The following is a 14,880-nucleotide window of genomic DNA, read 5'->3' as shown; positions in this document are numbered from 1 at the left end:
CTCATGCCTGTAGTTCCAGCACCTTGCCAGGCCAAAGACGATAGATTGCTTGAGGCCAGGTGTTTGAGACCAGCCTGAGAAACATGACAAAACCCTATCCCTACAAAAAAAAAATACAAAAATTAGCCGGTCATGCTGGGGTGCACCTGTAGTCCCAGGCACTCAGAAGGCTGAGATGGGAGGGTCGATTGAGCCCAGGAGGTCCAGGTTGCAATGAGCTGTGATCTTGTCACTGCACTCCAGCCTAGGCAACAGAGACCCTGTCTCAAAAAAAAAAAAAAAAAAAAAAAGTTTGGTATGTTGGTTTTTTTTTTTAAGTTGGTTTTCAGTCCCTGTGAGAATTTTTGGTTTCCTAATTTATAATTAACACTTTTCAGTGACCTCATTTTTTCCTCACCTTGTCAATTTTACCATATTTTAAGAGGCATATTTTTACCCATAACAGCCTCTTTGATTATGCTATTAATCACCAAGGAAAAAATATTAAGTACATGAAAATATTGATCCAGAAATTGTTATTTCTTGAACTTCCACTGTATCTGTAATTTACCTGGCTCTTATGGGTTATTACCTTTTCATATTCTATTTTTCAATTTTTCATTAACTAATTTGCCTATTTTATCTCAGTTATCTCCCTTCTCCCATGAGGATATTGAATTTAACTGGGCATAAACACCATTGCTAAAAGAATTATAGCTAACACCTGGCCTGGTTTATATGCCAGTCTATTTTTATATCCCCAGATCTTAAAAACATCACCTTTAATTTCCATCATAATAAGGCATTTTCCACCATTTGTTTCATCAAGTAGTACTGTTTGTATTCAATTAACAGCTTCTATCATCTCATTTTTTACTCAGTCTTTTGGACAAGTCAGTTGATCTACAATAAAGAGCACCACTACTTCCTGTTCACCAGGTGTGAAAAAGAAAAAGAAAAAAAAAGATACATATATATTAAGAGAAAAAAGAAAAAAAGAGTGCCTCCACTTTTTTACATTCATGTTTCACTGTTTTATCCATTCAGTCTTGAAAAATAAAAGTATACTTTACCACCTCATTCACTCACTCAGTGGTTCCCAAAAAAGGATGCTAAATATGTTCTAGTAAGCCAACAAATACATAAGTTTAATTCATCTGACAATCTGCCTTCTCAAGCAACCTCCAAGAGTATATCGCATCATAAGATTGCAAACGTTTTATTATATGTGAGTGTGATTTTCAGATTCACATGAAAATGTAATTTCCTCCCATAGATATTTTATAAATTTTTGTTTTAAAATTACTTATGCCTTCCTCACATACAGGACCACTTTACCTTCATCTGCTTGTTCATATATCTTTCTTTTACTCTGGAATTATGTTCCAATCATCTTCTTCCCATTAAACCCCTGCTGATCAGATATGCCGTTAAGGGTTTCAAATCTCCTGTTCAGTAATCCGTGACCAAGCAATGAAATAGGACCACTTCTCACACCTGGTTTTGTGTGGCTTTTCTTGCCTGTTATGTATTTGCTACACTGTTGACTGGTCTCTTGACAGTTGAACCTGATTACCCTATTGCTGTTGCTGCACTGCAAACTGCTCCATAATTTAGTGCCATAAAACAACCATATGATTATTCTCATGGATTGCCTGGTCCAGGAATTCCAGAGAACAGCAGAGACACCTGGTCTATGCTCCATGAACCCTGGTGCTTCATGTGGGAATACTTGAAGGCTAGGGGTGACTCAACAGGGACTGGAGTCATCTAGCAGCATCTTCATTCACACATCTGGCAGTTGATGCTGGCTGTTGGCAAGGACCTCAGCTGGGCTGTCAGCAGGAACACCCATATGGCCTCTCTATGTAGTCTGTCTACATGGGCTAGTTTGGACTTTCTCATAGCATGATGGGTGGTTCTAAAAGTGAACATTTCAAGAAAATAAGTTCGAAGTGTGTGGCATTTTTATAACCTAGTCTTGGAAGTTATATCACTTGAGGCAGTCATAAATACCCATCTGAACTTGAAGGGAAAGTACATACACTCTACCTTTTGATAGGGAGTGAAAAGTTTCCAGAATAGCATGTGAAACTGAGATATTGTTGCAGCCGTCTTTGAAAAATACAATCTGCCACACAAAGCTTCCACCAATCCCATCCATATGTTCTGCATCCTCTCACTTCTCCCAGATTTCTAAAATTCTGTCTCTTCTTATATTTCTAACACCCCAGCTAATAATTTCATATGGTGATGATGATGAAGATTGACATCTATCAAATCTATGTGCTGTGGACTGATCTGAGATTTAAATGTATTAACTTAGTCTTCATAGCAATTCTATGAGGCAGGTACTTGTTATCCTCAATTACTGTAAGGAAACTAAGGTACAGAGAGGTTAAGAAACTTGCCCAAATCACACAGTTGTTAAAGAGAAGATCTGGAATTTGAACTCAGGGAATCTTTTTCCAGGACCTGCACTCTCAACCACCATTCTTTCATTTACTTGATAAATACTAATTGAGCATCTACAAAATGAAGGTGCTATCCAAAATTCAGGGGTGAAGAGTGAACAAAGCAGATAAAAATCTCTGCTCTTGTGGAGTTTGCATTCTAGTGAGAAGAAACTGGTGACAAACAAGTAAATACACAATACATCAGATGATAATAAGTGGTATGAAACATAAGACAGGATGAAGGAAAAACAAAGTTCCAAAGGTGAGGAAGAAAACCGATTTTAAATATGCTGGTCAAATAATGTCTAATAAGACATTTGATTAGAGACCTGAAGGAAGTGAGGTCTGGGAGAGCCATGTGGCTATTTGGAGGCATGGCATTTCAAGCAGGGGAATAGCAAAAAAGTCCTGGGCAGAAGCAAGTTTGTCACACTATACTGAGAAGCCAGTGTGACTTGGGCAGGACAGGAAGGAGGTGAGGTCATATAGACAAGTGAGGACCAAATCACTGGGGGTCTCAAGGGTCCCCTGAGATCTTATAAGATCTTTGGCTTTTATTCTGAAACCAGAATCCACTGGAAGACTTTGAGCAGAGGAGTGGCATGATTGATTTAAGTTTTTATAGGGATCACTCCGTCTACCAAGTGAACAATAAATTGTAAGGGAGCAAGAGTTAGAGCAGAAAAACCAGTAAGGAGGCCCTTATGATGATCCAGACAAAGATGCCATTAACTTGAACCAGATGGTAGCTGTAGTGGACATGGTGAGATACCTAATTATGGGTTTATTGCATGTATGGATTTCTTTTAGAGATAAATCCAACCATTCCTGCTCATGAATCAGGGGGAGTTAATGATGACTCCAAGTTTTTTATTTTGACCTGAGCAAATGGGAAAACTACACTGCCATTTGCTGAGACTGGGACAACCAGCAAAGGAACAAGTTTGGGCCATGGAAATCAAGAGAACAGTATGGGGTGTGTTAAGTTTAGATGGCTATTAGTCATCCACATACAAACATTGAGTAGGTAGTTTGATATTTAAGCCTAGAATTCAGGAAAAATGTTCAGGCTGGAGTCAGAAACTTGGGATTCATTAGATACTATTCAAAAACCTGATATTCATACTAAGGAGTGAGCCTACATGGAGGAGAGGCCCAAAGACAAAGATTGCAGTATGCCAATGTTTAGAGATCAGGTGACAGTCAAAGCCAGCCAAGGGGACTGAGCTGTGGCTAATGAGGTAAGAGGAGGACAAATCATGTCCTGGAAACCAGTGAAGAAAGTGTTTCCACTGAAACAAATGTTGCAGAGAGGCAAATTATGTGGTGATCTGAGATTAATGAATTTAGCAACATAGAGGTCACTGACAAGAGCTGTTTCAACAGAATGGATGAGAGGCACTAAGCCATGCTACCTCTGTAGATGGAACCTAGCTTCTCTTCAGAGATTTTATTTCCCCTCAGAGTTCTTCAGTCTCAAAAAAGTGAAGTCCCCATGCTGTGTAACAGCATTTCATCAAAGAATCAATACTCTGGCCTTTGCCTGGATGTGGAGTCCTGTGAACAGTCCATAAAAGGTCCTGGTTGTAACCTTCTTCCCTACAATCCACACCAGGCACCCTGAACCTCTCAACTTCACCTTCAAGCCACTAGTTACATCCTCAACTTCAGTGCCCCAGGGATCCTACACAGATCTACAGATCTAACCTGGATACTGAGCCCAGGGCTGTCTCTTAATTATTTAGAGTCTAAGCCTTGGGGACACCCTCTGAGTCCTCTCTTTTCCTCTGTTGTCATGGCCACCCCCTTATCCTATCCTGTCATCTTTCTTTCTTCTCCATCATCTCCTTCTCTATCTAATCAAGTATTCAATGAGATACCTCAGTGACATAGTGACCTTCTCTATAAACTCAGCAAAAATTCCATGTTGGTTGTGGTCCAGCCTCCTGTAGCTGGGTCTGGCCTATGTTGATCCATGGAGGAGAAAATGGACTAGCCTACATCTCCCTCCCTAGGAACCCCTCAGGTTGCCAACTGCTGAATGGTATAACTAAATGTGAGCTGAGTGGGCAGAAGATGCATGAGCGCAAAGATAAAGCCAGCTCTGGTGATCACTGCCTCAACCCCCCACGGCCACAGACAACAGACTTTATCCTGTGTCCTCATGACACACACACATCCACATGCACATGTGCCTGAGGATTTCCAAGCTGCCTGATCTCCACATTTACTACCATGAACATCTTATTTAATAGGTCCTAGTGACAACTTTATTATATCAGAGTGCAGGGAGAAAATCAGGCCCAGCCCTCATCATCTCTGCTGTGCAGAGGGGTGTGAGAAGTAGCATTCTGACAGCACAGAGCTATCCAGCACCTGGGAGGCCCTCTAATTGAGTGTCTGACATGAGAAAGGAGCTGGAGAAAGCTGACCTTCCCTGCAAGCACCTGGTCACATCTCCCTGGGTCCCTTCCCCAGTGCCCAGCCTCCCACTACCCCCAACTCATGTGGGGCTGAGTAGACTGTAGGGAAAGGGCCACAGCCACACTGGAGATGGAGAAATACATTCTCCATAAATTAATTTTAGAAGGGCCTGTGCTGGGGCCAGGGGAAAACAGACCCAGGAGAAGCCTCCCAATGGCCATTTTACAGCACAGAGCCAGACAGTGGCAAGAGCCTGCAGCCAGTAGCCCTTCCTCTGAGTGAGTAGGAAATGGAATTTATGGGCTGGTGAAGCCTCTGGTGGTGCAAGAAGAGCTGCTTATGCTAAACAGTTCCCCTCAGGTCCAGCCTGGCCAAAGACTAACATCATTCTCTATCTATCTTATCTATCTATCTATCTATCTATCTATCTATCTATCTATCTATTTATCTTTCTCTCCCCAGCACTGTCAGAGTATGTAAGAGGGCATTTCTCATTCACTGCCCTGGAAACTAAGAGCAGAGAGATCTCAAGGGCACTTGTTCTCCACAGTAGGTCCTGGCCAACAACGGAGGGTACAGAGCTCATGCTGGAGGCTGGCCAGGTCTCTCAGCTCCTACAAAAGGTCCCACTGGGAACAGATGTCTGGTTAGGGGTCAGACTAGGGATGGGGGCATCTAAAAGTCTTAGTGGAAGGGAAAAAGGAGAAGACAAGGTGCAGCCCCTGGAGAAGACCTGGCATCTCCACAGACGTCGAGGCTCAGGAATGCTGTTCCTATGGCCCCAGACCCTGAGGTCAGAGCAGACTATCTTATAAAAAGGAAGAGAGATTTCTAGGATCCTTTATCTAATGTGTCTCCAGAATTAGGATTTTGGTTGGTTGGTTGGTTAACTGGTTAGTTGATTGGTTCTACCATACGGTAACAGAAATATGTAAAATAGTTATGTGAATAGCGTTTGGCAAGTAACATCTCAGAGCCTGAGAGAAGTCACAAAAATCTATTCAAACAAAATGAAGCAGGGAACATTCACACAGGTGGCATTAGGAAGGGGCAGAGGCACTTGTCACCAGCAAATCCCCCATCCCACTCTGCCTCGGCCCAAGCTGAGGAAGCAGCCAGGACCCCTCTTTGACTTTTTATCCTGCCCCACAGGGCTGGCCTGATGCCCCAGAGGTTGACTGAGCTCAGCTCCTTTTGTTGTTTCAGGAAGCAGCTGTGAGGAAAACAGTCCCATTTCAAAGTCCTTGTGATTGCTGCAGACCCAGGAGGAAGTGTTTTCTTCCCAAAGGGAAAGCCAGCTGCACTTGCCCCTAAGCCCAGATGTGCAGATGAAAATTTCTCATGTCTTGTTGTCTAAGGTTTGAATGTTTTAACCTCCAAAGTGTCAGATGGACTCTGAGAGCTGCAAAAAGTTTAACTAAAATAGTTCAGTCACTAAATGAGAGGCTGAGGAGGATGGGAGAAGTTGACCCACCCATCCCCAGAACCCAGAAGAACAACAGCTTTAAGGAGGTTGGATGGAAAGCTGAACACACTCAGACAGAGCCTGCTCTCCATCAGCCTCCCTGGAGATGAGGGGTTGGCTGCTGCAATGGGAGCTCTGTCCCTATGTACCTCCTCTTCGCAAGGGGTGTAAAGCTCTGCAGGAGGTGTCCATCTCACCTCCTTGAGGATATTGATGGACATCCACCCTCTTAAATCTATACTCTAAAAGGCATCTAATTTAGTGGAACCCTCCCACTCACCTCTCACCTTCTACACCGCAACCCCCAGCTCACAGCCAGGAGAGAAAGGAAGGAATGTCAACGTTGTTGAAGAGAGGAGGAGTTCCTTAACACCTCAGGGGCTCAGCTGGGTTTCCACAGTGGAGGAGAGTGAGTGGGGCTACCCCACCCCTGGTCCAGCAGTATACACACAACTCAGACCTGGCCAGGCAGAACACTCCATACTTGGCCACAATAGTTGGTTCAGAGATGGCACGAGACCCATAACAGTCCAAGAAGAGTCAGTTCTGACATTCCTTATGGAATTAAGAGAAATAGTTACTCTGCTGGAAATAGAAGCCAAGAATTCATTCTCACTCTAAAGGGAGAAAATCTTCCTAAGAATGAAGTCAACCAACAAAAAATAAGAGCTGAGAATTAAAAAGATGTGGATTCTTGATGACATTATGTAAGCACGTGGATCTAGCCATGTATGAAGCCAGTTTGCTTTGCAATATTACCCAATGTATTTTCCCTCAGTACTTCCTTTTCTCTCTGCAGTGTAAGGGAACAAATCCGACAAGCCTTAGTTTTGACTCTCAAAAGCAAGTTGTTTTATTCCATATCTAACTAATAGCCTGGAAAGGAGGAAATTCAAGAGCAAGGTTTTTGTTGAGAGAAGACCAAGCATGGAATTTGTTTTATAAATCAGAGGGTAGGAAAGAAACTGGCTATGATGTCAGAGCAGTTGCCCATTACCTAGCTTTCCCTGGGCTTAGGGAAGGAGCTAAAAGATTTGGAGAGAACATAACTAGATTATAAATGCTGCCTGAACTCTCTGAGAAGGAGCCTAGCTAGGGACGTAAGGAGAGATGCTTGAAAACCTGGAGAGGTAAAAGAGGCATCTAAAAATAACAGGGATTGTACCACAATTCCCAGACACAACTGAGAGAGTCTACAAGCATCTCAGAGAAGCCCTAAATGCAGCACAGAGCTTGTTTTGGTTTTAAAATGTGCCAACAAATTATTTGACTCTATTCCCTTTAAAAGTTTTAGAGCCAAATTTCTCTCCCCTTCAACTCAGTGACTCACATCTAAAAAATAGATTGTGATAAAAGTAACTGTATGTTACACTGAGATTAGATTAGTCATTAAAGGTATTGAAGCTTTCTCCTCATTCTCACTCTCTTGGATCACTCACTCCAGGGAAGCCAGCTGCCATGTCATAAGGATACTCAAGCAGCCATGTGGAGAGGTCCACATGGTGAGAAACAATCAGCAAGGAATGAAGCCTCCTGCAACAGCATGTGAGCGAGTCTTCTTGAAAGAGGAGTCTCCAGCCCCAGTCAAGTATTCAGATGATTGCAGCCCCAGCTGATATCTTGAGTATAACCTCATGAGAGACCCTGAGCCACACCCCACAACCACCGAGCTAAACTGCTACCATATTCCTAACCCACAAGACTATACAAGATAATAAATACTATTGTTGTTTCAAACCACTAAGTTTTGAGATAATTTGTTAACAGCAACATATAACTAGATCACAATAAGGTGCCTGAGAAGTAATGACTGTGAAAAATTACCAAGAGATGAGCCTGAGGGGACCCTCACCAAGGCCCATGCATTCCATTCTGTTGGCCAGAGGCAAGCCAAGTGTTTCTTCATCCTCCAGCAGATGCTGTGGAACTCTGATATCAAGGCAAGAGCCATGGGTATCAGAAGCAGTGGCCAAAACACTGCCCAGAGGTCTGGCCTAACCAGCTGTGCCTTAGCTGATCTCAGCAGGCAAGATCCAAAGGCCAAAGGAGATGAGACCCTTCCAAGCAGGCACTGAGGACTAGATAACAGTGCCTGCCAAAGGGCCTGCTACACCTGGGTGTCTAGCTAGGAGAAGGAAAGGAGAAAAGGGACAAGGTATGCTGAAAGACTAAGAATTTATCCAGAGAAAACTGAGTATATGAGAAGTTTTAAACTAGAAATGATAATTAACTTTGTTGGGTGAATTTAAGTTTATACCACTTCCAATGAGAAATGTTTATGAGCAAGTTGTGTTCAATTACAGAAAATAAAGTTATCTTTCCATACATCTGAAATATGACAACACATCTTAAATCCACTATACATTTTTGTATATTGTGGAATATTTCAGATATACAAAAAAATAAAATGAAGACAGCCTAAGAAATAAGAAGTTAAATTTCCCAGGGTACTCCTCCTTGATCACATTACTATTCTACCCATCATCATCATTCCCTTGCATTTCTTTTTACTTTAACTATAAATATATTTAGCCCCTCAATAAAAAAAGTATAATTTTGCATACTTTTAATCTCTAGGTAAATAGCATTATATTGTAGGTACTTTTCTGCAACTTCTTTTTTGTTTAACATTATAGTTGTGAGATTCACTTCTCTTGAAATTTGTAATTCCAGATACATCTAGTTAATTTAATTTCTTACTCCATTTAAATTTATTATGGTTACTGATTATTTCTATTATCTTATTTTGGCCTTTCTAGTTTTTTCTAAGCATCCTCTTTTTATCTTTTCCTGATAACTTTTAAATTGATTAGATTATCTTATTCAATTGTTTCCCTCTACTGATTTAGAAGTGCATACTTTACCTCTAATATGCAATATTTAGCCTTAATTTTTAAATTTACATTTAACAAAGTTTAACATTATTCAGTATTGCTATATTTTTCATAATAATTCAACTCCAGTCAAATATTTCTCTTACTACCTATTACTGGTGACTAATATTTTTAATTTTTACCCACAAATTAAACATTATTGTTGTTGCTTAATATAGTAAATATTTATACTTATCAACTTTATCAATTCCTTTGATCACTATTTTCCTGCATCTTACATTTTCTTTTTCAGATCATTTTCTTTTTTCCTGACAAAGTATATTAAGTCTGATGGTGGCAAATGCTCTCAGTTTTTGCGTGTCTAAAAAGTATCCTTGTTTTCCTTTCACGTTGGGAATAGGCCCCCAAATCTGGCCATAAACTGGCCCCAAAAGTGGCCATAAACAAAATCTCTGCAGCACTGTGACATGTTCGTGATGGCCATGATGCCCATGCTGAAGGTAGTGGGTTTACTGGAATGAGGGCAAGGAACACCTGGCCCACGCAGGGTGGAAAACCACTTAAAGGCGTTCTTAAACCACAAACAATAGCATGAGCAATCTGTGCCTTAAGGACATGTTCCTGCTGCAGATAACTAGCCAGAGCCCATCCCTTTGTTTAAGCCCATCCCTTTGTTTCCCGTAAGGAATACTTTTAGTAAATCTATAATCTATAGAAACAATGCTTATCACTGGCTTGCTGTCAATAAATATGTGGGTAAATTTCTGTTCAGGGCTCTCAGCTCTGAAGGCTATGAGACCCCTGATTTCCCACTCCACACCCTATACTTCTGTATGTGTGTCTTTAATTCCTCTGGCGCCGCTGGGTTTGGGTCTCCATGACCAAGCTGGTCTTGGCACCTTCATTCTTGAATAATGTGTTGGTAAGCAATTCTAGGTTGGTAATTATTTTCTCTTCAAGCTTGAGATATTATTCCACTAGAAAATATTGTTGCAGCTGATGTGTCAGGTGTCTAATTGTCATTTCTTAGGCTGGGCATGGTGGCTCATGCCCGTAATCCCAGCACTTTGGGAGGCCGAGGCGGTGGATCAGTTGAGGCCAGGAGTTGAGACCAGACTGGCCAACATGGCAAAACCCCATCTCTACTAAATATACAAAAATTAGCTGGCTATGGTGGCATATGCCCATAATCCCAAGTACTCAGGAAACTGAGGCAGGAGAATCACTTGAACTCAGGAAGTGGAGGTTGCAGTGAGCTGAGATCCTGCCACTGCACACCACCCTGAGCGACAGAGAGACTCCATCTCAAAAAAAAGGCATTTCTTTATAGATAATCTGTCTTCTTTTTGACTACTTTTAATATCTCTCTTTGTTTTTCTAGTTTTACTATGATGAAACTAGGTATGGTTTTGTTTTTATCTATCTTACTTGAAACTCATTTTGTTTACTGAATCTGAGGAGTCATATCTTTCTTTAATTCTAGAAAACAATCAGCTATTATTTCATCAAATATTTTCTCTATCTTCTTCTCTGACTCCTCTCTTCTGGGACACCAAATAGAAGAATTATAATTTCTCACTTTATCATCCTTGTCTCATACCCTGTCTTTTACATTTTCTATCTCTTTTTCTCTCTGTTGCATTCTGGGTAATTTCTTCACATCCAGTTAATCCTCTCTTAACCAATGCCTAAATCTATTCCCTGATGTTTAAACATTCACTGAATTTTAAAACTTGAATCATCATGGTGGGATAATTCCAAGATAGCCGAATAGGAATAGCTCCAGTCTACAGCTCCCAGTGTGAGCAATGCAGAAGACAGGTGATTTCTGCATTTCCAACTGAGGTACTGGGTTCATCTCACTAGGACTTGTTGGACAGTGGGTGCAGCACACAGAGTGTGAGCCAAAGCAGGGTGGGGCATCACCTCACCCGGGAAGTGCAAGAGGTCAGAGAATTCCCTTTCCTAGTCAAGAGAAGCCATGACAGATGATGCCTGGAAAATTGGGACACTCCCACCCTAATACTGTGCTTTTCCAATGGTCTTAGCAAACGGCACACCAGGAGATTATATCCCATGCCTAGCTCAGCAGGTCCCACACCCAGGGAGCCTTGCTCACTGCTAGCACAGCAGTCCAAGATTGAACTGTGAGGCAGCCTGGGCTGGGGGAGGGGTGTCCACCATTGCTGAGGCTTGACTAGGTAAACAAAGCAGCCAGGAAGCTCGAACTGGGTGAAGCCCACCACAGCTCAAGGAGGCCTGCCTGCCTCTATGGACTCCACCTCTGGGGGAAGGGCACAGCTGAACAAAAGGCAGCAGAAACTTCTGCAGATTTAAACGTCCCTGTCTGACAGCTTTGAAGAGAGCAGTGGTTCTCCCAGCATGGAGTTTGAGATCTGAGAAGGGACAGACTGCCTCCTCAAGTGGGTCACTGACCCCTGAGTAGCCTAACTGGGAGACACCTTCCAGTAGGGGCCAAATGACACTTCATACAGCCAGGTGCCCCTCTGAGACAAAGCTTCCAGAGGAAGGATCAGGCAGCAACATTTGCTGTTCTGGAACATTTGCTGTTCTGCAGCCTCCGCTGGTGATACCCAGGCAAACAGGGTCTGGAGTGGACCTCCAGCAAACTCCAACAGACCTACAGCTGAGGGTCCTGACTGTTAGAAGGAAAACTAACAAACAGAAAAGAATAGCATCGACACCAACAAAAAGGACATCCACAGAAAACCCCATCTGTAGGTCACAATCATCAAAGATCAAAGGTAGAAAAAACCACAAAGATGGGGAGAAACCAGAGCAGAAAAGCTGAAAATTCTAAAAATCAGAGTGCCTCTTCTCCTCCAAAGAAATGTAGCTCCTCGCCAGCAGTGGAACAAAGCTGGACGGAGAATGACTTTGACGAGCTGACAAAAGTAGGCTTCAGAAGATCGGTCATAAGAAACTTCTCTGAGCTAAAGGAGGATGTCTGAACCCATCACAAAGAAGCTAAAAACCTTGAAAAAAGACTAGATGAATGGCTAACTAGAATAAACAGCATAGAGAAGACCTTAAATGACCTGATGGAGCTGAAAACCATGGCATGAGAACTACATGAGGCATGCACAAGCTTCAGTATCCTATTCAGTCAAGTGGAAGAAAGAGTATCAGTGATTGAAGAGCAAATGAATGAAATGAAGCAAGAAGAGAAGTTTAGAGGAAAAAGAGTAAAAAGAAATGAACAAAGCCTCCAAGAAATATGGGACTATGTGAAAAGACCAAATCTAGGTCTGATTGGCATACCTGAAAGTGACGGGGAGAATAGAACCAAGTTGGAAAGTACTCTTCAGGATATTATCCAGGAGAACCACCCCAACCTAGCAAGGCAGGCCAACATTCAAATTCAGAAAATACAGAGAATGCCACAAAGATACTCCTCGAGAAGAGCAACCCCAAGAGACAAAATTGTCAGATTCACCAAGGTTGAAATGAAGGAAAAAATCTTAAGGGCAGCCAGAGAGAAAGTCTGGGTTACCCACAAAGCTAAGCCCATCATACTAACAGCGGATCTCTCAGCAGAAACTCTACAAGCCAGAAGAGAGTGGGGGCCAATATTCAACATTCTTAAAGAAGAGAATTTTCAATCCAGAATTTCATATCCAGCCAAACTAAGTTTCATAAGTGAAGGAGAAATAAAATCCTTTACAGACAAGCAAATGCCAAGAGATTTTGTCACCACCAGACCTGCCTTACAAGAGCTCCTGAAGGAAGCACTAAACATGGAAAGGAACAACCAGTACCAGCAACTGCAAAAACATGCCAAATTGTAAAGACCATCGATACTAGGAAGAAACTGCATCAACTAACGAGCAAAATGACCAGCTAACATCATAATGACAGGATCAAATTCACACATAACAATATTAACCTTAAATGTAAATGGGCTGAATACCCCAATTAAAAGACACAGACTGGCAAATTGGGTAAGAGTCAAGACCCATCTGTGTGCTGTATTCAGGAGACCCATCTCACATGCAGAGACATACATAGGCTCAAAATAAAGGAATGGAGGAAGATCTACCAAGCAAATGGAAAACAAAAAAAGCAGGGGTTCCAATCCTAGTCTCTGATAAAACAGACTTTAACCCAACAAAGATCAGAAGAGACAAAGAAGGCCATTACATAATTGTAAAGGGATTAATTCAACAAGAAGAGCTAACTATCCTAAATATATATGCACCCAATACAGGAGCACTCAGATTCATAAAGCAAGTCCTTAGAGACCTACAAAGAGACTTAGACTCCCACACAATAATAATGGGAGACTTTAACACCCCACTGTCAACATTAGACAGATCAACAAGACAGAAAGTTAACAAGGATATCCAGGACTTGAACTCAGCTCTGCACTAGGTTGACCTAACAGACATCTACAGAACTCTTCACCCCAAATCAAGAGAATATACATTCTTCTCAGCACCACATCGCACTTATTCCAAAATTGACCACATATTTGGAAGTAAAGCACTCCTCAGCAAATGTAAAAGAACAAAAATTATAGCAAACTGTCTCTCAGACCACAGTGCAATCAAACTAGAACTCAGGATTAAGAAACTCACTCAAAACCACTCAACTACATGAAACTGAACAACCTGCTCCTGAATGACTACTGGGTAAATAAAGAAATGAAGGCAGAAATAAAGATGTTCTCTGAAACCAATGAGAACAAAGACACAACATACCAGAATCTCTGGGACACATTTAAAGCAGTGTGTAGAGGGAAATTGATAGCACTAAATGCCCACAAGAGAAAGCAGGAAAGACCTAAAATCAACACCCTAACCTCAAAATTAAAAGAACTAGAGAAGCAAGAGCAAACACATTCAAAAGCTAGCAGAAGGCAAGAAATAACTAAGATCAGAGCAGAACTGAAGGAGATAGAGACACAAAAAATCCTTCAAAAAATCAATGAATCCGGGAGCTGGTTTTTTGAAAAAGATCAACAAAATAGGCAGACCACTAGCAAGACTAATAAAGAAAAAAAGAGAGAAGAATCAAATAGATGCAATAAAAAATGATAAAGGGGATAACACCACTGATCCCACGGAAATACAAACTACCATCAGAGAATACTATAAACACCTCTATGCAAATAAACTAGAAAATCTAGGCCAGGCGTGGTGGCTCATGCCTGTAATCCCAGCACTTTGGGAGGCTGAGGTGGGTGGATCACAAGGTCAGGAAATCGAGACCATCCTGGCTAACATGGTGAAACCCAGTCTCTACTAAAAGTACAAAAAAATTAGCCAGTCATGGTGGTGGGCACCTGTAGTCCCAGCTACTCGGGAGGCTGAGGCAGGAGAATGGCATGAACTTGGGAGGCAGAGCTTGCAGTGAGCTGAGATAGCGCCACTGCACTCTAGCACTCTAGCCTGGGTGACAGAGTGAGACTCTGTCTCAAAAAAAAAAAAAAAAAAAAAAAGAAAGAAAAAAAGAAAATCTAGAAGAAATGGATAAATTCCTGGACACATACACCCTCCCAAGGCTAAACCAGGAAGAAGTTGAATCCCTGAATAGAACAATAACAGGCTCTGAAATTGAGGCAATAATTAATAGTCTACCAACCAAAAACAGTCCAGGACCAGACGGATTCAAAGCCGAATTCTACCAGAGGTACAAAGAGGAGCTGATACCATTCCTTCTGAAACCATTCCAATCAACAGAAAAAGATAGAATCCTCCCT

The sequence above is a fragment of the Pongo pygmaeus genome, chromosome 15, assembly GCF_028885625.2.
Source record: "Pongo pygmaeus isolate AG05252 chromosome 15, NHGRI_mPonPyg2-v2.0_pri, whole genome shotgun sequence".
Classification (NCBI taxonomy): Eukaryota; Metazoa; Chordata; class Mammalia; order Primates; family Hominidae; genus Pongo; species Pongo pygmaeus.
The sequence above is the reverse complement of the archived record's forward strand: the minus strand, read 5'-3'. Positions refer to the sequence as shown.